A 26,113-nucleotide genomic window follows, 5' to 3' on the forward strand; every position below is an offset into this window, starting at 1 on the left:
GCCGTTTAGCAGAGGTTTACAAGCATATGCTTTGCAGTCTGGTGGCCTGAATTTGAATCCGGGGACACGACCACGTTCCTCGTTGTGCTTTTGCTTGGTCCTCTAGCTCTGCCTCTGTAAGGGCTGTTGTCAGGATGAAATGAGTTTGTAAAGAATTTTGAATAGTGCCAGGCACACAGTAAGCGTGCAGCCGGATTTGGCTGTCCTTCCACACCTTACATTTGAATCCTTAAAATAACACAAGGAGGAACTAATTATCTCTGTTTCACAGAAAACAAACTAGCTAGTTCACGCTAGTCCTGTGAGTGAACCTAGGCTCTCTGACCTTGGCCCCAGCTTTCCTCCTCATACTGTATCACAGCACGGGAGCGGTGCTGCCCACCAGGAGTTCTACTTTTTGGAAACGCCCACCTAGCATTTTCCTTCAATCGCGGTGGATTTCCGTGTGCACCTCCTGACTCTGCTTGGGCAGCCCGAACACGAAATCTATGGTCCTTTCAAGCGGCAAGGCATCCCGGACAGCAAAGCAGAGGGCGAGTGTGATCTCACCTACTTTTGCCACATTCCAGGGAGGAGAAGCCACGACCGAGAGCTAGCTGCTGCTGCTTCTGCTACTTCTGCTTCTACATCTTCTCCTCCTTCTTCTTTGGAATTGGAAACAAATGGGAGCTAGAGAAATGAAGTGACGTGATTTGGTTCAGTTTCCACTGGGAGTGAGGGACAGTCTGCCTTAGAAGACTAATTTTCACTTTATTTACCCCAAAACATGGCTTCTCTTTCGGTTTATTTTGTCTTCATGCAGAGGAGACCTGGCAGGTAGTGGTCCAGGAGCCCCGACACGTACCTGCCTGGGCTGCCCCTGTCACTGGGCTCGATGGGAGAAGACCATGGGCTGTGATTCCTGGTCAACACGTTCAGTAGCAGGTTTCCCTCCTGCCAGCTACCTCAACGTCCCTTGTAGCTGGGCTGGACCGCCCGATTGATTTCTAGCCATGGAACAAGCGCAGAAGAGATTTATGGCATTTTTAGACCTGGCCTCAAACGTCACACCTCACCCCCCCCATCTCTCTCCTTCCCACATGACCTTGAGACTCAACTCTGACCATGTACACAAGCCCAATGTCTGAGGGGCTGGTGGGACAGCTCCTTAAACATCCTCCTCTGGGCTGTTCAGAGGAAGCAAGTGCATCAGTGACACTCTGTCGTTTGGCCTCTTTGCCTCACCTGTACATCCCCCATCAGGGCAGGGCCTTAGTTGTCCACCTTCAGCAGCTTTCTGCTGGGTATTTTAAGTAAGTAACAAATCCTAAAGACAAAACCAGAAAACAGTCCATAAGTTGCGCTACCATCTACGTTCATGGAGTGAGACGAATTTGTCTCGTGGAAAATGGCTTTGCAATCTTTCGTAATTCCCCCGTGTATTTTCCACTCCCGAACTACCCGTTTGAGCAAAGCCACCTTGTTAGTGGCTGTTGGCTACATTGCTAGGCTTTCTCCCTGCTTGGGAATTTGGTGGTTTATCGCCAGAGGCCACACCTGCATTTTAGAAATGACTTTTGAAACCATTTCAGAGATTACCCAGAGAAGACGAAAAATACGTATAAGGAATCTAGCACTAGGAAAAGTGTGGTGGTGGAGGTATATGGGATTGTCTTAGTATTACATCTGCCAAACATAATAACAACTCAGCTCCGGGGGCTCTGTAGCTCCTTATGACACCAATTTCAGGAGATGCACAAACCACGCCCTCCCACCTCTATAACTCAACCGCGGGCCTCTGTTTCATTGCCGTATGGTGGTGCTTGAACTGCGACCGCAAGGTTCCCCTAATAACTGGTCTGTCTGGAGTTAGCGAAAGAGGACGTGGATGGAGACAACCACTGGGCCGTAGGGGAGGCTGTGTAAGGAGACCGGGCCCAAGGGGAGCCGCAGCTTCGGGGGCCAAGTCAGCTCAGGGAAGCAGGAGGAACGGACACCAGGGCAACTCGGGAGCCTTTTCTGTGCTTTCCTGCACCTGCCTCAACTGTGCGACCGACCTTATTTAGGGGGTTTCTGGAGAGCATGGCCAGACGTTCCCTGCCCTTCCCTCCTTGCTGGGCGGAAGATAATCTGAATGGCCTCTGCTCCGGCTCCCTCTCTGAGATTTTAATTTACCACCATGCGATACCAAACGTCTCCCCGGGGCTGGTAGCTCATGTTCCCAACTCCCTGCTGGATGCCTCTGTCTGATGGCTCATTGCGACTTCCAACTCAGCACATAGGTTCACGGGGAACCTATTACTTTAGCCCGAATCCTGCTCTGCTCCCTGTCAGCACCGCCTCAGAGGTGACACCACCGCCCACGCTGGCGTCCAGGAGACTTGGGAGTCCTTGTTCCCGCCCTGCCCCAACCCTACCTCTCACCATCAGCAAATCCTACCGATTTATCCCCAAACCGTTTCCTTCCCTCTATTCCTTCCAGCACGCCACAGTGCAGACCCTCCCTCACCGCCTGGATAGCTGATCTGGTTCCTCGCCTCCGTCACGGCCCCTCCCATCCATCCTCCCGGAGCTGCTGGAATGGTAAGCCCTGCAGCTCCATGGCCCTGGGCCTGCTGTGTTCTGGAATGTTCTGGAGCTTGGGAAGGGGATACGGTACACGTACCCTGTATTAGGTGACACCCCAGCAGGGTCTGACGTAGCACCTCAAGTTCCAAAACATTAGTATTTCTGCTCAGAAAAATTGATCACATTAAGTGGTTAAAGTCTGTACAGAGCTTCAGACCCATGGAGGTCAGGCTCTGTGGCCTGAAGTTTAGACTTTGTCACCCGAAGTGTTAAACTTGTGCGCCGAACGTCTTGGGTTCCAGGTGTGAGCTCTCCGCTATGTTTCTCTGTCTTGCTCTCTCCACTTTGGGAACTGTTAGGGCCCCCGTGGCCCTTGGGACAGATTCGAGTAGAATTTCCCAGCTCCGTGGGGAGCACCTACCTTCCTCCCCCCACCAACGCCCGCATGCACCCAGCTGTTTCCCGTTCCTCCTGCCTGGGGTCCCCCCAAGCTGTGCCTGTGCTCAGACCCACTTCGGACCTCCTCCTTCAGGGTATCCCCCCAGGCACTGGTCTGTTGCGTGAGCCCCGGGCTCCTGAGTGGTGCTGGGCTCTATCCACAGTGCCCCCCCCTTGCGGCCCCTGTGTGCCTGGAGCCCGGGGGCAGCAACAGCTCTGTGGAGTCAATCGCGAAATGGGTTCCCTCTGCTTGCTTTCTCCCTGAAGTGCATTTACTGTTTTATTTTGGGTGTTAATGGGGGAATTGGGATTCCACAGATGGACTTTGGGCTTTGAAGTTGACTTTTCCAGAAACAAATTTATGCATCAAGGGCTGTCTGGACTTTGCCTCCAAATTTCATAACTACAGCTCATCAACCTTGGCTAAACTGACAGAGAAAATCCTGCCCTCACCACAAATCTTGGCAGACCGGTGCCTGTAGCTTTGCCGGATGAGCTGCTGCAGAGAAATCTGGGGCGTGGCTGGGTACCCCCAGGAGGCAGCCCAGAGGGGTGGATGCTCGGCAGGTGGCCTGTGTGGTTTCTGTCTTGAGATATTTAAGTTAAAGCCTCAGTCTCTGCCTTTGTAAATAACAAAACGGCCCCTGGGAAGCTCAGTAAACCCCTGAGCAGTTTTGGCTGAACCATGAACTGGGTGACCCAGGGCAGGTCACTCTACGTAATCAGCAAACGAGGTGCTGAGTTACACACAGGTTACAGCCAGGTGTGAGCAGTGGAGCAGGTACTTTTGGGTTCAAAATTTAAAAACCCAGAAAGCGTTCGTGTGCATGTGGGACTGTGCTGGGCCCCGCGTGGGTCTCGGGAAGGGCCTCTCAGGACGGTCGAGGGTTATTCACTTTTTTGTTATAGTGGATCAGAGTGGCTTCGAGGTTTTCCGTGTGAGAATGTCCTTCTCACGCAGCTGCTTTCTGATAGGCATTTTCACGGTGGAGAGACAGGGATGGACATACAGTAGTGTGCCGGAAATTGTGCAAAAACACAGGCGCACACGGGAGCTGGTTTGGGGAAAAAATTGAGAATCATTGAAATGTAAGATTTTTTTTTTTTTTTTTTTTTTTTGCGGTACGCGGGCCTCTCACTGCTGTGGCCTCTCCCGTTGCGGAGCACAGGCTCCGGACGCGCAGGCTCAGCGGCCACGGCTCACGGGCCCAGCCGCTCCGTGGCATGTGGGATCTTCCCGGACCGGGGCATGAACCCGTGTCCCCTGCATCAGCAGGCGGACTGTCAACCACTGCGCCACCAGGGGAGCCCTGAAATGTAAGATTTTTTAAAGGAAATTTTATTGACGTATAATTGGTTTACAGTGTTGTGTTAATTTCTGCTGTACAGCAAAGTGACTCAGTTATTCATATATACATTCTTTTTCATATTCTTTTCTATTATGGTTTATCACAGGATATGAATATCGTTCCCTGTGCTATACAGTAGGACCTTGTTGTTTATCCAACCTATAGGAAATATAAGATTTCTAATGGCCCTTTTAATCTTAAAATTCTATATCTTACAATCCATAGCAGTGATCCTGCTAGGCCTTTGGTGCCTTAACATTATTGTTACTACATGTCATTTTTGGTAATAAATGCTTTCTTTCATTTATTTCTTTGCACACTGGTCGTTCACCCCGCTTTCATTCTGCTGATACTTATGGGACGATGGCTATGAGATGGGCACTGCCTCAGGTGCTGGCAGCCACCAGTGAGCCAACCTGGTGCGTTTCCACTCTGCTAAGCTTGCCGTCTGTTGGGACAGAGGGTGACAGCTTAGGGCTATAGCAGTTGGGGTAGGAGTCACGCAGGGTGAAGTGGAAACCAGTAGGACTTAGAGAAGTAGGACTTCCTCCTGCCGGATTGGAACATTATTTCATAGTATCTTTAATTTCTCTGTCTCCATCTCTCTGCCTTTTTAAGAAAATGCCCACACAGCTTTCTGTACGTTCTTCATAAACTGTCCTTTCCTCCGTGCTACCCTCCTTTCTGGCTGTGCCTCCTGGTACCAGCTAAAGAGGGTTTCTGCGGCTGTTTGCATGCCTCCATTATTTATAGGCTGCTATGTTTTCCCTGGGCTCTCCAGTCACCACCCAGACGTGCTGTACATAGTTAGTTATTTTAATCTTTCCCAGTAAATCAATTCTCCCTACCTCCCCATCATTTTTATTACTCGGCTCTGAACTCCCTTCAGCTTTTCTGCATCTTTATGGTATTGAAGTGCCCGGAATTTAATGTGATTTTCCAGGTGGGGTTTGGGAAAGGCTATTAAAGAGGGACTCTCACCTCTGTTCTCTGCTGATGAAACCATTGGGAACAAAGCCCAAAACTGCATTAGCCGTTTAGCTGCCGTATCAGCTTTACTAACTCATATCTCATTTTCTTTTCGCCATCACCCTGCCGCGGCAGCTGCTGACTGGACAGAATGGGCTTTGGTGTTCTTGTGATGCTCTTACTAACTCCTGGCTTTTAGTCAGGCATCAGCACCAAAAATCGGAGGAGGAGAGAGGGAGAACAGAGCCCCAGAGAGCAGGTGTTGTAGTGTGATGAGTGACAGCGACAGCACCGGCCACGGGGAGGGGGGTAGGGTGCGTGCTGGGGCTGCAGGACTTGTGTGTCTCGCATTCGAGACACATTCTGCTCACGCCACACATTCTCGCTCACGTCATTCTGGCAAGGAGGCTGAGGAACAGGCCCAGAAACGCTGGGTAAGTAGCGGGAAGTCACCCAGCACAGCTGGGTTTGAGTCGGGGCAGCTGCACTGTAAAGCCTTTGCTCTGGGGAACCGGCGCCTCTCACGAGGGGACGCGGGGCAGGTGGGGTGATGGTGCCACCCGGAGCCCGAGGCACCAGGGCCGGGTGCTGGACCCAAGTCCCGTCTCTGCGTTACTCACCGAGGAGTCCCTGCCCGGGCCCCTTCCACATCGTCCTCAAGCGTGGAGGAGAGAGGACCACAGATCTTCTAGCAAGTGAGTGGAGGTTAAGTTCCTGGCCGTAGTGGACACTCAGAAAGCATCACCTCCCCCCACCTCCACTCCATCACCTGGAAAGCAGCTTCTGGGCCAGAGTCAGGACACAAAGCGCAGCCAGGTGGACCCCACAGAGCAGACCTTTCAGAACCAGCCAACTGCTGAGGACGTTTCTAAAAGGAACTTGACCTGCAACGTCTTAAAGGCCCATCGCCGGCCTCAGCAGCGGTACTGCTTCTTGACACCACACTTTCGTTTCCTCCTCCTTTCTAGGTCAAAGTTCAAATGGAGTAATTCGACTTTATTTCTCCCGATGCTTATGTAAACCTTGATCAGGGGTCAATGAAACATGCAGTTTGACGGGGAAATGCGGGTGCAAACGGCATATTTAGTGTGCAGAAGAATGGTGTGGTTTTTTTTTTTTTTTTTTTTTTTTTTTTTTTTTGCGGTACGCGGGCCTCTCACTGCTGTGGCCTCTCCCGTTGCGGAGCACAGGCTCCGGACGCGCAGGCTCAGCGGCCATGGCTCACGGGCCTAGCCGCTCCACGGCATGTGGGATCTTCCCGGACCGGGGCACGAACCCACGTCCCCTGCATCGGCAGGCGGACTCTCAACCACTGTGCCACCAGGGAAGCCCAGTATGGCATTTTCTGAGAAAAGGCAAGAGTCCATGCTCTGAAACCATGGCTGCGTTGGAAGAGTGTCGCTGGGCTGCCCCTCCCTCTACCCGTTAGTCCTCGAAGCCTCATTTGCCGAGCAGCGTCGTGTTGTGGAAAAGGCCTGGCAGTTGGGCTTATGCAGATCTGGGCCCCAGGCACTGTCATTACTTAGTTTTATAAAATCAGGCAAGTCATTTAATTTATTTGAGCCTAATTTGTCTCCTCTTTAAGTTAGGATTTCTACCAGTCAGTTGTTGCAAGGTATGAATGAGATAATAGTCGTGCTTTGTGGGCTTGGTGTCCCGCAGCTGCTCCACAGGTGTTGGCTTTCGCTTCTTCTCGTCTCTACCTCTTGTTCCCCTTGAGAACCCCTGGTTTGCCAGGTGACCCACATGACAGTGAATACTTCTAAGTTATCTACTGTGTGTTCAGAACGGCACGGTGTATACTATCCTCCCCCCCACCATCATCACCGTCAAGCTGCTATCACCATGCCACTGCCACCATCACTGCCACCATCATCACCGCCATCATCACAGCACCATCAGCGCCACCACCACCACCATCACCGCCAGCGTCACCAGCAGCGCCATCACCGCCTCCAGCAGTGCTTACCGAGCGCTCGCAGTGTGCCACGCACTATAAGCACTTTGCCGACGTGCTCTCGTTTATTCTTCAGAACTACCCTTAAAGTAGGTACTACGGTTACTCCAGATTTAAAAACAAGAATACTGATGCTTTGAGAGGTTAAATAACTTATTCAAGGTCGTACAGGACATGAGAGATAAAAGAGACACATGAGGCACGAGCCCTGCCCCGAGGAAGCGTAGGATGAGTGGGAAGCAAAATTAAAGCATATGCAAAAGTAGTGACCTTCAGAGACATTGTGCGGTAAGTGCCGCATCGCAAGGTTCAGGCTGGAAACGCTGCAGGTGCTCAGGGAACAGCGGCTGGTGAGGCTCACTGTGTGTGGATGGTTCTTTTGTTTTATGGGATTAACACCTATTCAGATTCCCTTAAGTACTGTAGGGATACAGGGAAACAGGAATGTCTGTGATCAGACTTCATAAGAATCCAGGAAGCGCTCAGCACGCTGGGTTCTTAGGGAAAGCAGAGATTGAGTTAGACCTGGCCCCGTAGCAAGTGGGCTCGGGAAGCTGCCCTGGACCCAGGTCTGCTCTGCTGACAGGGCTGCCTCGTGGCCTGGCAGCTGCGGGACTTCGGGCTCCTTCGGTAAGGCTCTGCTGTTAAGGAAACTTGCCCACTTGCAGATGTGTGCAGCCCCGCTCCTACAGGCGCGCGCTCTCTCCCGCCCGGATTTCGAAGCGCGGGGCTCTCGTGGCTCTGCACGCTTTTCACCCTTCTCTAAGCAGAGCTTCTGCGCCTGCCCCGCCACACTCAGCAGCCGCCGGCCAGCCCACGACCGTCAGCCTAGGTCAGGAGCCCACTCTCATCCGATCAGCTGTGGCCAGAGAGTCTTCGTCATACAGAAGCTGGTCACCTAGGGGGCAGCAGGAGCCCCCCAGCAGGGCTGTGTCACCAGGACTGGGTCACACAGGTGCCTGTCGCAGGAGCTCTGGCGCGGCCATCCCCTTCCCTGGCCTGTTGACTGCAGCCGAGGAAGCCTCCATGGAGGGGTGGGACCCGTGGGCCAGACCTTTAGGAGAGGCACGGAGGGCGGACTGAAGTGAACTTCCGGAAGCAGAGGACACAGGAGAGGACCAGCCACGGCCGCCCGCTCAGGGGCCTTGTGAGCGGAGCAGAAATATTTGGACAAGTTTGGAGGCCCTAGGGCGCCATCTGGGGTGTGGGAAACGGTGCTGAAGAAGGACCAGAGTCGGGGTTTCCCGTCAGGAGGTGCTTACCCTCTTCCGGAAGTGTGGCCAGAGACAGGAAAACCGAGACTCCTCTCCAGGGAGATTCTATTTTCTTAGGCGCCTTTTGGGATTTCTAGCCCTTTCGCAGACTCAGGCAATTAACATGTTCACATGACACTCTGTTTATAAGATAACTCACACAGTCCGGTTTGAACAACAGCAAAAGACCTAAATGAACGCAAATCGTAGAGTAGGTTGGTAATGAGTCACAAGTTGTTTTAAAAATAGCTACTTTGTTTACTGAATCCACCTGCTTGCTAGATTCCTGAGCCAAACCTCCATACCTCTTGCTCTCACGTTTTCTCTCCTATATTTTCTGTTTTCAGACTTTTTAAGAACTCCTCTCTCAGTTTCTAGAGGCCACCTCGATTTTTATTCCTTCATTTTTATGCCTTCTTATGACCTGCTCCCCTGTGGTCTCTCCAGGAAACACGCTGCACCCAGCGCATAAGAGAGCGCGATTAGCTTTTATTCAAGAAAATCCTTCTGAGTCTAAAGGCTTCCTTAGTAGACGAGATTTAGAAACGAGACTAGCAGACGACACACCACGTTGCTTGTGTTTCCTCTGAAGTAACATGAACCATTTGATTTTCCATTGTATTTTGAACACATTCAGCATATTACAAAAAAATGCAAGAACCTTCGTAAGATACTTCCTAGATTTAGAGAGGTGAAACATTAATGCGTGAAAAATAGATGTGTAAAATGTGAAAAGAATGCGTCTGAGACTCGGTGAGTTACGATGGGTCACGAGAACCTCTTGAGTCATGTGTTCAAATGGGAAGCAAACCAGTGGGAGGCTTAATTCTAGGCCACACCCTAACCTTAATCCTAACCTGAATGCTACCTAACCCCACAGCTAACCTAATCTTAACCCAAGCTTATCCTCTTCCTCTTGTCCACTCAGCTGATTACTCAAGTCTTTTAATATCATAGCAGAAACGATTCATGTTTGAGATGACTTCCCAGTTGCCTTATTTTGGGCTGCCATTAACAAAGTGCCACAGACTGGATGGTCTAAACAACAAGCATTTATTTCTCACAGTTTTGAAGGCTGAGAGTCCAAGATCAAGGTGCCGGCAGATTGGCGTCTGGGGAGCAGATGGCTGACCTCTGATTCTCACTGTCCTCACGTGGCAGAGAGAGCAGAGGGGAAGCAAGCTGTCTGCCATCTCTTCTTCTCAGGGCACCAATCCCCTCACGAGGGCCCCACTCTCATGACCTCATCACCTCCTTGGACCCACCTCCTGACCCCATCACACGGGGGGTTGAGATTTCAGCACATGAGTTTGGGGAGGACACAAAAACACAGTCCATGATGCCAGCTGCTTCCCTGGCTTCCCAGGGACCTCATCCTGGTCTGCCTGGCCACTTAGGCCAGCCTTGTGTCTCTGCCTCTTGTCCCACCCTCTTCCGTCCTTCCCTGTTGAAGCTGTTTGTCTTTCTAAGATGAAAATCTCATGCCAGTTTTCTGTTTAGCAGTTTCTCTCCTCTACCTGGAACGTGCTTTTTTTCCTTCTTTGCCTGGCAAAGACCTAGCTCATATGTCATCTTTGTGACCTCTTTTGTGACACCACCAATAATTTTTGTTGCTGTGTCCTCGTAGACTCCTGTTAGCACTTTGTCCAGGAATAAGAGTGTGGTCTGGCGTTGGGAGGAGATAAAACTAGGGCATGTGAGAGTCAGTGCTGGTAACAGGCGAGAAGGAAATGTCCCATCTGTGGTCTCCCAGTAGGGCTCTGGGAGATTATTGAAGACCAAGAGCTATGGTTCCTGAGAGATTCAGGTGAGAGCCAGGAGGTCCCACGGGTGTTGGGAGGCTGGGACATGGAACGTGTGCCTGGCTGAAGGGCTGATAAGATTGGTTCCCTCCCTGGGCTCTTTTCTTGGGTTCTCTCTCTGGATCAGCTCTGGATCTGAGGCCACAGGTCAAATCTGCTTGCTGACTGTTTTTGTAAATAAAGTTTTATTGGGGGGACAGATATGCTCATTTGTTTGTGTGTTGTCCACTGCCGCTTCCACACTCCAACAACGGCAGCAAGTCGCTGTGACAGAGACCACGTGGCCTGCAAAGACCGAGCACATTTACTCTCTAGCCCTTGGCAGAGAAAGTCTGCTGACCCCAGGCCTGAGACATCTCAGAGGCACAGGTGCAGGCTCTTTAAGCAGTCACTTCTTGTTCCCACTAAAAAAAAAAGGAAGTAAAAGATGAAACAAATGTTAATAAAAATAAAGACGAAGTTAAAAGTAACACATAAAATGAAAGAAAAAAAAAAAGCAGTAAAAACAAAGGACTGGTTAAAAAACAACAGACCCAAGGTCCAAGCCAAGGTCTTTGTCTGAATGAGTCCCTCTGAAAGTGCCTGGAAAATGCTCCGTGTCTGTAGTGAGAGCGCAGTCACCGGGACCAGAGGCCTTGAGGGGTGAGAGTGCCACGGGCAGGCTGGCCTTCGGGGCCCGGCGGGGAACTTGTTTCGTAACTTAGGGAGACCGAGCCCTCTCCATCCCCCCATCCCTTGCCCTTCCTCCCCGCTCAGCCCTGTCCCAGCGGGCAGGAATCGCTGGCACTCGGCCTGTGACACGGACACTCTCCTGCCTTTCTGTCTGTGGTCCCCTGGGTGCTAACCTGTGTGCTTAGGAAACCCAGGACGTACAGTGGGGAGGACAGAGGCCGGGCCAAGAAGCCTCTCTTTTCAGAGGTGGTGCAGATCAGCCGAAGGGCCACGCACTTCCTCACGGAACGTATGTCGCCCAGGAGAGAGGTGAACATGGGCTCATTGGAAGGGAACCTCTGGTCCCTGGTGGGCGCAGTCTCAGAAGCCGGGGGTTGGGGAGAGAGGGCATTTCTGTCTCCTTTCCCAGCTCCCTTCTTTCCTGTTTGTGGTCAAACGTCCTCCTTTATCAAAGGTCTCTGGTGGTGACAAGGGGTAAAGGGGGGTCTCGATGCAAGTCCCCGGTCCCTAGACTTGGGGGTGACGTGGCTCTGAGGGGTGACGTGGAGATGGCGTGCTGGCGCCTCAAGCAGCATGTCAAGCTCACGCGCAGACAGAGCCTCCCCACGACCCCGCCGTTGTCCCCAGCATCCCTGGCCTGTGAGGGGACTCCCTCCGCCCACACCTTTAGCCCGTTTGTTGTTCTCTTGCTGGTGACTTTCCTCCTCAAGCCAATGAAACGCATTGTGTCACAGACCCGCTGTTCCACAGGTATCGGGCAGCGACGTTTGGGCGCACAGCTGGCTGTGTGTGCGCACGTGCGTGTGTGTGTACTGTATTAGGGTAAAGTGTGATGCAAGAGGAGATGAGAGAGGAATAAGTGAGAAGCTGATGGGATTTAGAGGGAGAAATCATGTGCTATTTGGGGGATGAAGAATGATTTGATGGGAGTGAAATATGAGATTTGAGAGGGTCTTGGGAGAGGGATGGAATTTCATCAAGAGAAAAGCCATACAGATGAAGCACGAGGAAGGGCAGAGGTAGGAAAGCAGATGCATTTCGGGGAAGAGCACGTAGCTTAGTTTGGGTGATGGCTGGGATATGGTTTGGGGAGTGGGAAGAGGTATGTTAGGTGGGATTGGTGTTAGCAAGGATGAGGTTTGGCTGAGAGAGACAGAAAACCAAGGGGAGTGATGGCTTAGACAAGATAAACACACGTGGTCCCAGGGCTGGCACAGTGCCACATTGTGTCCCAGACCCATACTCGTCATGTTAGTCCACAGCGTGGGCCCTTAGCTGATGGTCCCAGATTGCAGCGTCATGTCCTAGAGTCGGGATGCAGAAAGGGACAAAGAGGAAGGGGTGAGGGGCATGTGTTCATCTCTTAGAGGAGGTTCCCAGAGACGACTACCAGGACTTCACGCTCATTCCGTTGTTGAGAACTTGCCATGTGCCCATACCTAGCTGCAAGGGATGCTGGGAAATATACTCTGGTTTAGGGGCCCATGTTCCTGGCAAACTACCGGGGGTCCTGCTGCCACAGGAGGAGGCGAGAACAGCTGTTAAAGGACAACTGGCTGTACCCGCCCCAGGTCACTGGGGACCTCAAATGCTGGGCTGAGAAGCGCACATGGAACTTCAGAGACTATCGGAGGCTGTGAAGCTTGGAGGAGGGGAGTTACCTGAAAAGGAGCATTTTTAGGAAGATTAACCAGCCCGTAGCGCATAGATGGATTAAGATGGAGATGAAGTGAAGCTGGGAGGCCAGTGAGTCTACAGCGGTGTCACAGCAGAGAATTCATGGTGACAAGGGGATAAAAGGAGGATTTAGGTTCAAGACCCGCTGCAAAGGTAACAGAGCAGAGCTGGCCAGCTGAGAGAAAAGGGACGAAAACGTTGACGCGGATGTGGAGGCTTCACACCTGGGTGCTCGGGAGAGTGGGGTTGGTGATGTCTGAATTACAGACCACTGAGAGGAGCTGGTTTGGGGGAGGTTATGGTGGGTCCGAATACGTTACTTTTGAGGGTCCAGAGAGGCTTTCGAATGAGGCTTAAAATGAGCAGGTGGACTTGTGGGTCTGGAATTTTGCGTAAACAGTTGCTCACAGGTCACGTCTGCTTCCAGGTGTGGCTTGTTTGCCCTGTATGGGTTTCACCCGCACCATTAAAAAATGCATTAGTTGTTCATTAATTGCTTATAAAAATCTGCACTTCTGACTTCTTTTGAAAAATCTTAAGATTTGGAGCACCAAGCGCTCATCCTCCCAAGACAACAGTCAGCTGCCGTTGGGAGTGAGTGTGTGCTCCCACTTTGCTGCAGTCGCCACGGCTCCCTACCGCCCCCCCGTCCAGCCTGTAAGAGTTATTTATACCACCCACCTGGCCCCTGTAGGTACTGGGGTGTTCAGCCCCTATTTTGGGGTTTGGAGAAGATGTCAGGGCCACAGATGCAGATTTGGGAGCTGTGATTTGAGAGAGATGAGTCGAGGCGTGGACATGAGTGAGACTTACGAGGGGGAGAGAGTCAAGGGTGAAGCAGCGGGGGGTGGGGGGAGCCCACGTGTGTGAATCAGGAGGACAAGGGGCCCGTGACGGAGCCTAGGGATTCGAAGGTCTGCGGTTTCAGTGCCGCGGGAGGGCCCGAGTCACGTGCAAGTGCTGCTTGATGCTTGTAATAATGTGAGTTCACCTGCACAAAGACACTGTGGTGCGGAGGACGGCGGGCACACCTGGGACTGGCCTTGCTCTAAATTTCTCCCCCGCCTGGTGAGAGCCCGGGTCAGGGCTAGGCAGGAGGCGAGCAGGCTGTCCTCCAGGGAGGAGGGGGTGTCTTGAGTTCCACACCTACTCAGGGCCGGGTGCCCATTTAATCCTCATGACAACCTTGGCGGTGGGCCTTGTTATTTGCGTTTCTACAGATGAAGAAACTAAAGCTTACAGAGGTTTGAGATGTGCTCAAGTGACTGAAAGAGTGACAGAGCTTAGAGTGAGGATTTGAACGTGGTCTCTCTCATCCCCGTTCTTCTCACACACCAGCCACTTACCCCACCTGGGGTGGTTCTCGGGCACTTAATCCCTGCCTGGGTCACCCCTCCAGTGGGTGGGAGACCTTTCTCACTGCTTCTCCGCACTGTTCTGGCCAGCAGTCACGTCTTGCTCTGAAATGGCTAAAGGACATTAAGTTTTTTTTGGTTTTTAGACGTTGAGGGCAGGCGTTTATTAATTAATTTATTTATTTTGGCTGTGTTGGGTCTTCGTTTCTGTGCGAGGGCTTTCTCTAGTTGTGGCAAGTGGGGTCCACTCTTCATTGCGGTGCGTGGCCCTCTCACTGTCATGGCCTCTCTTGTTGCGGAGCATAGGCTCCAGACGTGCAGGCTCAGTAGTTGTGGCTCACGGGACTAGTTGCTCCGCGGCATGTGGGATCTTCCCGGACCGGGGCACGAACCCGTGTCCCCTGCATTAGCGGGCAGATTCTCAACCACTGCACCACCAGGGAAGCGCAACATTAAGTTTCAAAGAGAAAATAACTTGTTGTGAATCTTGTCACATTGCTCAGTACATGAAAGGCCTCTGCTTTGTCCCAATTACACTAACCTCTCCTAGGGCTCAGGTTATTTCTGAAAATTGTGTGTCACGAGTAACATCCACATCATCACCATGAAAAACGAAAATGGTCTGTGTTCCGCGATCAGCCGATCAGTGCTCTGGACTTCGTTCGTTATCATCTTCCAGTACAGGTCAGAGCACTGACCAAAACCCATTTCATGAGCGGGGGACAGAGTCACAATACCTCCTCATAAGACATGAGGCCCTCCAAACACATTTGAATGAACGAAGGTGCTCTCGTGGAAAATCACAGCTCTGCACTTGTCCATCTACCCTGCATCTTCTGGCTTTGGGGAGGGAGATGAAGACAGAGTTCAGAGTCAACATTCTCAAAATCCTCCCATTTCCCTTACCTTTTTTCCCTTTGGGGAGTCATCAACATCTAGCATAATAAGACCTACTATTTCTTGAGCACTTACTACACGCCAGATACCACAGTAAGTGCCTTGACCGACATTTCCTTGTTTTATTTTCACAACAACTCCTCCCGGTAGGCATGCTTATTATTTACACTTTACCGATGAAGAAACAGAGAGGCTGAGAGGCCTGGAGGATTCTGCCCAAGGCCACACCGTCAGCTGCTGAGCTGGAATTAGATGGACTCTTCCCTGTGTCACTGTGTGCCCACACAGGATCAGCTGGCCCAGGAGGGACCACGGGGCAGAATCGACTAGTATGATTATCAACCAGTCTTCCCTCCAAGGCAGGACGGCACCCTGGAGAGATCCGCTTCTCACCTGCGCTGGCTCTTTCTCCGCGGGAAGATGTCCCTTCACCTCCATTTGCAAAGTGGGGGACTTCAAACCAACGATGGATCCTAATTTCTGACCCCAGAACCAGGCTGCCTGGTCTGACAAATGATTGTTCTCTGACTTGTGCCATTACTTATATGGAAAATTTTGCCAAGAGTAAAAATGAAAATCTACTTGCTTCCGTGTTTAATGACTTGGTGATTAAAAAGAGCAAAATGAAAAAAAAAATTGAGATCGTCCTGGAAAATCTGGGGAGCCTGCCTGCTCAGAGAGCTCTTCCGTCTCTGTAATTCTAGGAAGGGTTTTGTCAGGCTGGACTGGGCCCAGATTGCTGTACAATCCTAAATGCAGATGGCTTCTCCTTGGGGAAGTGGCAACCTCAGTAATGGACCCCTCGTGTTAACAAGAAACATAAGGTGGGGACGGGCAGGGGGCTTAACAAGGTATTTATCACAGCGATTGTGCCCAGGGGTTTCTCACACGGATTGCTTCATAAATTTTAGTCATCTTTCCTCCTCTGATTTATACGGCTTTTCTAAAGGGCACTGTTCGCCAGCACATTAACGCAATGCTGAATTTAGCTGGAAAGCGCCCAACCTCTGATGCGCCGGTGCCCAGTGGAAGGCAGGCATCTACCAGTCCCTAACCTACTTTTGTTCCAGTCTCTTCCTCGCTCGAATAGATCATGTCGTAGAGGCTATTTATATCTGGAGAACATGCTGAAAGTTGTCAGAAACCCTTCCTGCTGCAGCAGGCCGGCCCTCCCCGGAGCCGCCGAGGGTAAGCGTGCGGCCAGGCGTTCTTCCCAGCAGCCGGCACCGAGTGACCTTCATGCGTGCCATCCTTCCTCTGAAAACAAAAACACCAACTTGGAATTTTAATTAAAAGGCATCGAGTGGGCTATCAGGCTGGCCGCGTTGGCTGAACCCCTGTTGATCGCAGTGTGGATTGGAGGTCACCGTGGTGAGGACCTTAGGAAGGTTAATTTATCAGGGAAAACACGGCCGCTGAATGCATCTCCTGGTTCAGCAGGAAGGGGAGGCTGAGAAGGAGACCTTTTTTTGGGTTCATAATAGAGACGCGGTTAAGAGTGAAGGGACGTCTAGGAGGACAGTGCCAGCCGAAGGGAGGCAGTAAGGGACCCGACAGACAGCATCCCTCGATGGGTGCCACGTGGAGCCCGTGCCTCTGACCCGCAGCGCTGGGCACCGACTGGTGGCGGATGAAACTGCTCCGATTCGGGGCTCAGCGCGGCTCTTGGAGCGCCGATGGTTCAGCTGGCCCATAAAATGACTTCAGGCTGCTTGAGTGGGTCGTTTTGCATTGAGAAAGTTATTTAAAGCCTTTTAAAAAATGGCATTATTGGAGCCTGTTTTTGGTTTACATTACTTTGTAAGGAGGCACACGTTGTTTATTGCAATAAAGCTCTCCCGATTCTAAGATTAAAAAACCCTCTCAATGATGGGATTAGCCCCATCCGGGATCTCCAGATTCCAAACACCTGAGTGGGGGGGGGGCACGCACCTGGGGGTCCACAGGTGGGCGGGGCTCCCCAGCCTGGGTGGCAGAGGGCTTCCGGAGCGTCTGATACAGGCTCGACCTGGGCTTGCCAGGGCACTCTTCTTCAGTGAGTCTGACTCTGTGCCGGAAGGGGTTTCCCAGAAGATTCCCATGACTGAGATAGTCAGGGAGCTCTCGGTTAGGACCTTCTGGAAATCCAGTCCAGTCGTGGGAACACATGCTTGGGATTTTCAGAGGAGAGGAAGCAGGACTCTGATGAGTCCACGTTACCTCTCTCCTGCTTCTCCTGTGAAGATATCGAGAACGTCCAAGGACGAGACGGCAGTGGCTGAGCAGGGCTTGCTCTGTGCCTGGTTGTTGGGATGCTCCGGGAACCACGCCCCTTGGTCCTAACAGTCCTTGGGCAGACGTTAGCACCTCTACTTTATAAATGGGGAACCAGGCGTGGAGCTGTCAGGCCTGACACAGCCGTGTCCTGGAAGGAGGGAGGGACCCCAGCTGGCCCCTCCTTCCCCCACCTCGGTTTCCTCTTTGGCTGATCTCTTATTTACCATCTGTAGGCACAGAGCTGAGTCCCCTTCTCCACCCCCCGCCCCACTTCTGTGGCTGGGATCCCCGCATCCCATCCTCTGCTGTTCACAGCATCAAGGTCCAATTCCAAGCCAAGGTTCAGCACAAGGTTTGCCAGACTCCATTGTGATGTGGGTTGGTGTCCTACACTCCCTGATAGACCCCAGAGCTGGAGGGGAGAAGGGGGCAGCACCACAGAGCTACCACTGCAGTTGTCAAGGAGACAGGCAGGGTGATGGGATGGGGGAGGCCTGATTTATAGGGTTTGCTGATTTCCATGGTGTACCTACTCTCATCATGGCTGATCTCAAACTACCCTCAGCTTAACAACTGCCTTTGAAAGTTCCTGGACATTTGACCACTGAAAATTGCATACCAGCCCTTAAGCGTGTGCCTGGTGTCTGTGGGCCAGTGTCCATGCCTCGCTGCCCCCCTGCCCGGGGGTCTCACCCCGCGTGGTCTCTCACACCCTTTTGTGGTGGCCTTGGTCCCACTCCTGCTGACGGTCTGATGCACCTCTGTGTGTCTTGCAGACATGGTGCCAGGTGACGACCTGCACACAGGAGGTCTTCAGTAGCTACTGCCCGAGGGGATGGACCTGAGAGTCAGGCCCCGCTCCATCTGGGCCAACAGCTAAAGCTACACACTTGGGCAGAGCGCAGGCGCCGTGAGCCTGAGGGCACTGGGAGTCACCTCTGAAGCCAGTTCTGGGGGTCCTGGGGTGAAGATGGGGGCGCAGTGGAGCCGAGGCCAGCAGAGCGAGCGGAGACGGGGGGGGCCTCCTGGAGCCCAGGCTCTGCCCGAGTGGGTCTGGGGTGGGTGACGAGCAGAGCCAGGTGCAGGACGGAGCAGCTGCGGCCTCTCGGCAGGGACAGTGTTTGCTCACTGCGCGGAAGGACCGAGAGCCGCGCCCTGGAATCTTTAGCCTCTTCTCTTGCACACCGTGCCCACAAGCTTCCTTGAACAGGACACTGGTCACGCAGAGGTGGCGTCTCTTGTTTAACTGTGATCCGGTGATGTTTAAACCTCCCGTGCTCAGCGTGGTGCTCCCCCCACCCCCGCTATCGCTGGCTGGTCCCTAGGAGCCTGGGGACCTCCAGAATTCAGCTCCATCCCTCCAGCCGGAGCCTCTCGGTCCTGGGCTCGGTGGGGATTAGCTCTCCATGGGATCTTCCTGCCCCTGATTTCAGCTCCTCCCATCTGCCCTTCACCCTGTACGATGTTTTCTCTGATGAAAAATCTGATCATCGCCTTGAATTACATCTCCCCTGTCTTCAGGTTGGAGTCTGGACTCTGTGAGGCATCTGAGTTCCCTGACCTGAACCTGGAGTCGTCTCTAGGTTGGTCTCCATCCCCGCGCACCACCCTACCCCGCCACCGCCCCACCCACCCCCAAGCTCCAGCCCTGCCTACAACCCTGCTTCCCTTCCCTGAAGGCAGCCTGGCTCCCACCAGCCCCGCCTCAGCTCTGCTCCTGGACACGTTCCCCTTGCCCCCCTTCCCAGCTCCCCTGGGCTCTGAAGCCCCTCATGCTTGCCTCTGAGCACCCAGGGCAGCAGCTCTGTGGCGAACGTGTCCTCTCCACTCTGGCGCCCACGACTCCACAGAATGCCCAACGTGCAACAGACACAAAAATACGTGTTTTAAGGGAATTGACTCAAATGGATTATTCACCTTTTGCATGTTTGCTTTAATCACAGCAAATCAGAACCCAGTCTCAACAGCTCTCCTTAAGGATCATGGAGTGGGTGTGATGGGGTCACGGAGCATGCCCACGGCACCTCTGCCCCACCTTCCTATCCGCCAGGACCAGAGCACTGATAATTGGCTGCATGCATGAGCACATACGGCATTCTGCTATCAGCTCTAAATGGAAGGCAGACAACACAGGTACCCAGCCGGCTTTGCCAGCAGCCTGGCCCGGGCCATGGACAGGCAAGATCGTGACCAGCCCCCGACACCTCCCGGAGCCCGTGTGTGTCTGGTGCATCCTGGCATCGAGTACGCGTGTCTGATTGTAGAGCACGGCTCCTGACAGCCTCGTCCCGTGAGGGGCAGGACGCCGCACAGCATCAACCAGGGAAACCAACATCTGTGCCGTTGTGTAACTGGCTTTCATCTTGCCCCCAACAGAAGGTGGGTCATTGACATGTGGGCAGAGCACAGCCTGCGTGATGCCTGTGCCTGGAAAGGACATGATTTAAGTCCTGCCGTGGCACTCTGACACCAGAGGCCACAGCACCCTGACGTGGGTGGCAATGTGAAAAAGACAAGTGGCAGCCTTCTGGGAGAACTTGGCCCTTTGCCTGACGTGTCAGTGGTGATTTCTATGATTGAAGATGCGATGAGTCCACAACAATAATGCCCACGGCAGCCTCCGTGGAAGCCGGGCGGACGGGCTGTCTGCTCTCATTCTCCACCAATTTCACAAACGCCGACCCCTGTGCATTTAGATGAGCAAACAAACAGACCGAGGGCCTCTGCAACTCAGTGTTTCTTGGTCACAACTGGCGACTTCCTGTTTGGGGCCAGCTTCTTTTTCACCTGGCAACGTGCTCCCTGGATTCTACTGAGTTTGGGGAGAACGCTGCTATTTTATTTTTATATGTGTGAGTAAATCATATTACATTTCATGGGGCATTTAATAAAACTTTTCAATAAATAGCAATTTGAAGTAGGCTACTGAGAATATAATGAATATATATCCCAAGACCTAGCCCTTCCTCTGTAATCCCCAAGGAGACGTATTAGCGCTTTGGTTTATCAAGAAGTCTTGACTGAAACGCACTTCATAGTCTCAAGACTTTTTGCCTTCATTCATTGATATCGGAGGAAATCACTGGCTCATAAACGTATTAGGTTTCGAGTTACATGCTCATATGGAGGAGTGATGCTAAGTAGTGGAACGACAGAAGTCAGTTCCATTAGATATCAGCTTGTCACCAGTGACCGTGGTGGTGATGCTCTAGAGGAATAACTCGTATGTCTTAAACTCGGATTATGTGACAAGAGCTTCCATGTATTATCTCATTTAATCCTACCAGGTCCTTCCGGTTATCACGTCCGTTTTACAGATGAGGAAACTGCGGCTTATGTACGTTGTGTAAGATCACTTGGTGAGTGACAGAGCCAGGATTTGAACCAAGTCATTTCACTCCAGAGCCTGAGAAAACACTCATCGCAGATGCAGGCAGAGCTACAGACTTAGGTCCACAGTCTAGACAAACTGTACCTCGATGGGAAAGACCTCTGTTCTGGGTTCGATCTTCAGGTAAAATGAGACGCCTTTATTTGTTCCATGGGTTCTTTGTGACCCTGTGTCCATCCTGGAAAGGGCACTGTGCTGCTGGAAACTGGGCAGGCTGGCCTGCAGGGTGGAGCCTGTGGCCCTGTGTGCGTCCCACAGGGAGAGTTCTGTGCATCTTACCGCATGCCCACACCCACTTCTTCCCCCTCCTGCACCCTCCTATCAAACCAGGTGTGCAGAAACCCAGCCTGTCAGGGTGCCACATGTCCACGGTGGCCTAGTGCCTTAATGGGCCATTAATGAATCTGTTGTCCAAGGTCCTGGATGCTCTGATATTCATGAGCCATGAAACTCAGAGGAACGATTATGGGTTGAATGGTGTCCCCCCCAAATGTGTTGAAATCCTAATCCCTGGCACTTATGGATGTGACTTTATTTGGAAATGGTGTCTCTGCAGAGGCAATCTAGCTAAAACGAGGTTATACTGGATCAGGCGGGCCCTAATCCAATGACTGGTGTCCTTTAACAAGAGGGAAATTTGGACACAGCCCCACGGAGACAGAGGCGGAGACTGGAGTGCTGTGTCTAAAAGCTGAGGAACAACCTCTCACCAGAAGCCAGGAGAGAGGCAGTGAGGGGCCTTCTCTAGCACCTTCAGGGGAGCAGGCCCTGCCCACACATTGTGTTCCGGCTTCCAGATCCCGGGACCATGAGGTAAGTACCCTTGCTGTGCTAAGGCGCTCAGTTCGTGGCACTTTGTCACGGTGGCCGGAGCAAACTACAGTAATACGGGGACCTTGGTTACCATACATATTCCTTCCCCGCCCGCCCCCAGCTTCTGAGGGCATTTACGGGGGTTTTAACAAAGAGCCAGGTGATGCTGATGTGGTGGGTCACGGGGAGTAACCCCGGCCCAGAGGGTGCACTGGACTGACTTACATCCGTCACCTTCACCGTCAGAACTACGGTGTTTTGTAAGTTTATTTCATGGAACAAAAAGATACTTGTTTGTCACTGTAAATGATAAATAAAGAAAAATAAAAAAAAAAAAAGCCTGCCGCTGGTTTTGTAAGAGAGGGTGTAAAAGGAAAGTGTCTTGAGACGTGTTCTGGATAAGGCCTTGCTATCTGCACACCTGTCTGGGCTCTGAGGCCAGTGTTCGGGTTCACACCTGTCTTATCTTTATTACTTTCTTTATCTTTAACATTTGAATGTTGACCCAATATGGGGCAGGGCGGGGGTGGGCGGTGGGTGGACGTTGTTTTGAACCCAGTGGCGTTGGACATATTTTTATATAACTTGAAGCTTGCCTTCTGCCCTTCTGACCCCCGAATCCACCAGAGCCAGAGGGAGCTCCCTGAGCCCCAGCCTGACGCTGCCTTGCTCTGCCTAGCCCCCTGCCTCAGCATCTGCTCTTCAAGACCAAGTTCAAGCTTTTTAACTTGGCGGGGGTCTGTTTGCAACTCGGGCCCATTTTTCTCTGCAGCCAGTGTCCCCAACTTCATCACTTGATCTGCTACACCTTTCTCCCCCCACCCTCTACCCTGGCCAATTTACTGGCTTACTCTTCCTCTGGTGTCCTCAGTTTAGAAGTCGTTTCCTGTGGAAAGCTTCTTAACCCTCCAAGGCTGGGTTAGGGCCCCTGTGATGTGCTTCTATAGAGTCCCTGTAGCACGTGTCATGCTGGATGGACACTGTAGGCTTGCTCCTGTCACTTCCTCTCCAAGTTCATATGTTGAGATCCTAGCACCCACCACGATGCTGTTAGGAGGTGGGCCTTTGGGAGGTGATGAGATCGTGGGAGAGTGGAGCCCTTGTGAATCGGATTAGTGTCCTTATGAAAGAGACCCCATAGACGTCCCTCGCTTTTCCACCATGTGAGGACACGGCCAGAAGTCTGTGACCTGGAAGAGGGCCCTTATCTGACAATGCCGGCACCCTGATCTCAGACTTCCAGCCTCTAGAGCAATAAATTCCTGTTGTTTATAAGCCACCCAGTCTGTGGTATTTTGTTAGAGCAGACAGATGGACTGGGACAAGGCCTAGCCCTGGATGTGATGGTACTAGGAGGTGGGGCCTGAGGGAGGTGATGAGGTTGAGATGAGGTCATGAGGATGGGGCCCCCATGAGGGGATCAGTGCCCTTAAAGAAGTGGGACAGACCAGAGCTGCTTCTCTTCACTCTCTGCAAGCCCACAAGAGACCTCTTACCAGAACTGGACCGGCTGGCACCCTGGACCTGGGCTTCTCATACTCCAGGACTGTGGCAAGTGTCTGTTGCTTAAGCTGCCCCATCTGTGGTATTTGTAGCAGCTGAGCTGATAAGACACTACGGTTTCTCTAACGACAGGGAAAGTGTTTACCCCAGTACCTGACACATTGCCTGACACACAAGAGGTGCTCAGTGGATGTTTTTTGAGTTGATGGCTGTGAAACAAACGTTCTCAGCACTACCACTCAGCCTTCACTCCTGGACCATGGTCGGCTGCAGAGGCCTGCGTCTTCTTTTCCTCTTCTCCTGCACTAGGGTTTGTGAGCAGTGCTGGGAAAGTCGCACGGTTGTGATGACGAGACAGCACTAGACCCACACTCCAACCCCGGTGCTTCTCACACTGCTCTGACTCAAAAATTGTGGGCATTGAGGCTGTCCCCACTCAGCAATGCCAACGTTCTATCCCGTTCCATTCCCATCATGCACCCGAGAGAGGCCTGGCCACCCGAGGGGACCTGTGTCAGATGTCCTAACTCCTCGCTGTCCTTCTCCTCCTTTCCACATCCAAAGGGAAGGGTTGCTTCCATCTCTTGGCTACTGTGAATAGTGTTGCTATATGCATGGGTGCCCAAATATTCCTTTGTGACTGTGCTTTAATGCTTTGGGATATATACCCAGAAGTGGGATTGCTGGATCATATGGTAGTCTTATTTTTTTTTTTGTTTTTTAAACATCTTTATTGGGGTATGATTGCTTTACAATGGTGTGTTAGTTTCTGCTTTACAACAAAGTGAATCAGCTATACATATACATATGTTCCCATATGTCTTCCCTCTTGCGTCTCCCTCCCTCCCACTCTCCCCATCCCACCCTTCCAGGCTGTCACAAAGCACCGAGCTGATATCCCTGTGCCTTGCGGCTGCTTCCCCCCAGCTATCTACCTTACTACGTTTGTTAGTGTGTATATGTCCATGACTCTCTCTCGCCCTGTCAAAACTCACCCTTCCCCCTCCCCATATCCTTAAGTCCGTTCTCCAGTAGGTCTGCATCTTTATTCCTATCTTACCCCTAGGTTCTTCATGACATTTTTTTCCCTTAAATTCCATATATATGTGTTAGCATACGGTATTTGTCTTTTTCTTTCTGACTTACTTCACTCTGTATGACAGATTCTAGGTCTATCCATCTCATTACAAATAGCTCAATTTCATTTCTTTTTAAGGCTGAGTAATATTCCATTGTGTATATGTGCCACATCTTCTTTATCCATTCATCCGATGATGGGCGCTTAGGTTGTTTCCATGTCCTGGCTATTGTAAATAGAGCTGCAATGAACATTTTGGTACATGACTCTCTTTGAATTTTGGTTTTCTCAGGGTATATGCCAAGTAGTGGGATTGCTGGGTCATATGGTAATTCTATTTGTAGTTTTTTAAGGAACCTCCATACTGTTCTCCACAGTGGCTGAACCAATTCACATTCCCACCAGCAGTGCAAGAGTGTCCCCTTTTCTCCACACCCTCTCCAGCATTTATTGTTTCTTGATTTTTTGATGATGGCCATTCTGACTGGTGTGAGATGATATCTCATTGTAGTTTTGATTTGCATTTCTCTAATGATTAATGATGTTGAGCATTCTTTCATGTGTTTGTTGGCATTCTGTATATCTTCTTTGGAGAAATGTCTATTTAGGTCTTCTGCCCATTTTTGGATGGGGTTGTTTGTTTTTTTGTTATTGAGCTGCATGAGCTGCTTGTAAATTTTGGAGATTAATCCTTTGTCAGTTGCTTCATTTGCAAATGTTTTCTCCCATTCTGAGGGTTGTCTTTTGGTCTTGGTTATGGTTTCCTTTGCTGTGCAAAAGCTTTGAAGTTTCATTAGGTCCCATTTGTTTATTTTTGTTTTTATTTCCATTACTCTAGGAGGTGGGTCAGAAAGGATCTTGCTGTGATTTATGTCATAGAGTGTTCTTCCTATGTTTTCTTCTAAGAGTTTGATAGTTTCTGGCCTTACATTTAGGTCTTTAATCCATTTTGAGCTTATTTTTGTGTATGGTGTTAGGGAGTGATCTAATCTCATACTTTTACATGTACCTGTCCAGTTTTCCCAGCACCATTTATTGAAGAGGCTCCTTTCTCCACTGTACATTCCTGCCTCCTTTATCAAAGATAAGGTGTCCATATGTGCGTGGGTTTATCTCTCGGCTTTCTATCCTGTTCCACTGATCTGTCTTTCTGTTTTTGTGCCAGTACCATACTGTCTTGATTACTGTTGCTTTGTAATATAGTCTGAAGTCAGGGAGCCTTATTCCTCCAGCTCCTTTTTTCGTTCTAAAGATTGCTTTGGCTATTCGGGGTCTTTTGTGTTTCCATACAAATTGCGAAATTTTTTGTTCTAGTTCTGTGAAAAATGCCAGTGGTAGTTTGATAGGGATTGCATTGAATCTGTAGATTGCTTTGGGTAGTAGAGTCATTTTCACAATGTTGATTCTTCCCATCCAAGAACATGGTATATCTCTCCATCTATTTGTATCATCTTTAATTTCTTTCATCAGTGTCTTATAATTTTCTGCATACAGGTCTTTCGTATCCTTAGGTAGGTTTATTCCTAGATATTTTATTCTTTTTGTTGCAATGGTAAATGGGAGTGTTTTCTTGATTTCACTTTCAGATTTTTCATCATTAGTATATAGGAATGCCAGAGATTTCTGTGCATTAATTTTGTATCCTGCTACTTTACCAAATTCATTGATTAGCTCTAGTAGTTTTCTGGTAGCATCTTTAGGATTCTCTATGTATAGTATCATGTCATCTGCAAACAGTGACAGCTTTACTTCTTCTTTTCCGATTTGGATTCCTTTTATTTCCTTTTCTTCTCTGATTGCTGTGGCTAAAACTTCCAAAACTATGTTGAATAAGAGTGGTGAGAGTGGGCAACCTTGTCTTGTTCCTGATCTTAGTGGAAATGCTTTCAGTTTTTCACCATTGAGGATGATGTTTGCTGTGGGCTTGTCATATATGGCTTTTATTATGTTTAGGAAAGTTCCCTCTATGCCTACTTTCTGGAGGGTTTTTATCATAAATGGGTGTTGAATTTTGTCGAAAGCTTTCTCTGCATCTATTGAGATGATCATATGGTTTTTCTCCTTCAATTTGTTAATATAGTTTATCACATTGATAGATTTGCGTATATTGAAGAATCCTTGCATTCCTGGAATAAACCCCACTTGATCATGGTGTA

This window comes from Phocoena sinus, chromosome 18 (genome assembly GCF_008692025.1).
Source record: "Phocoena sinus isolate mPhoSin1 chromosome 18, mPhoSin1.pri, whole genome shotgun sequence".
NCBI classification, from domain to species: Eukaryota; Metazoa; Chordata; class Mammalia; order Artiodactyla; family Phocoenidae; genus Phocoena; species Phocoena sinus.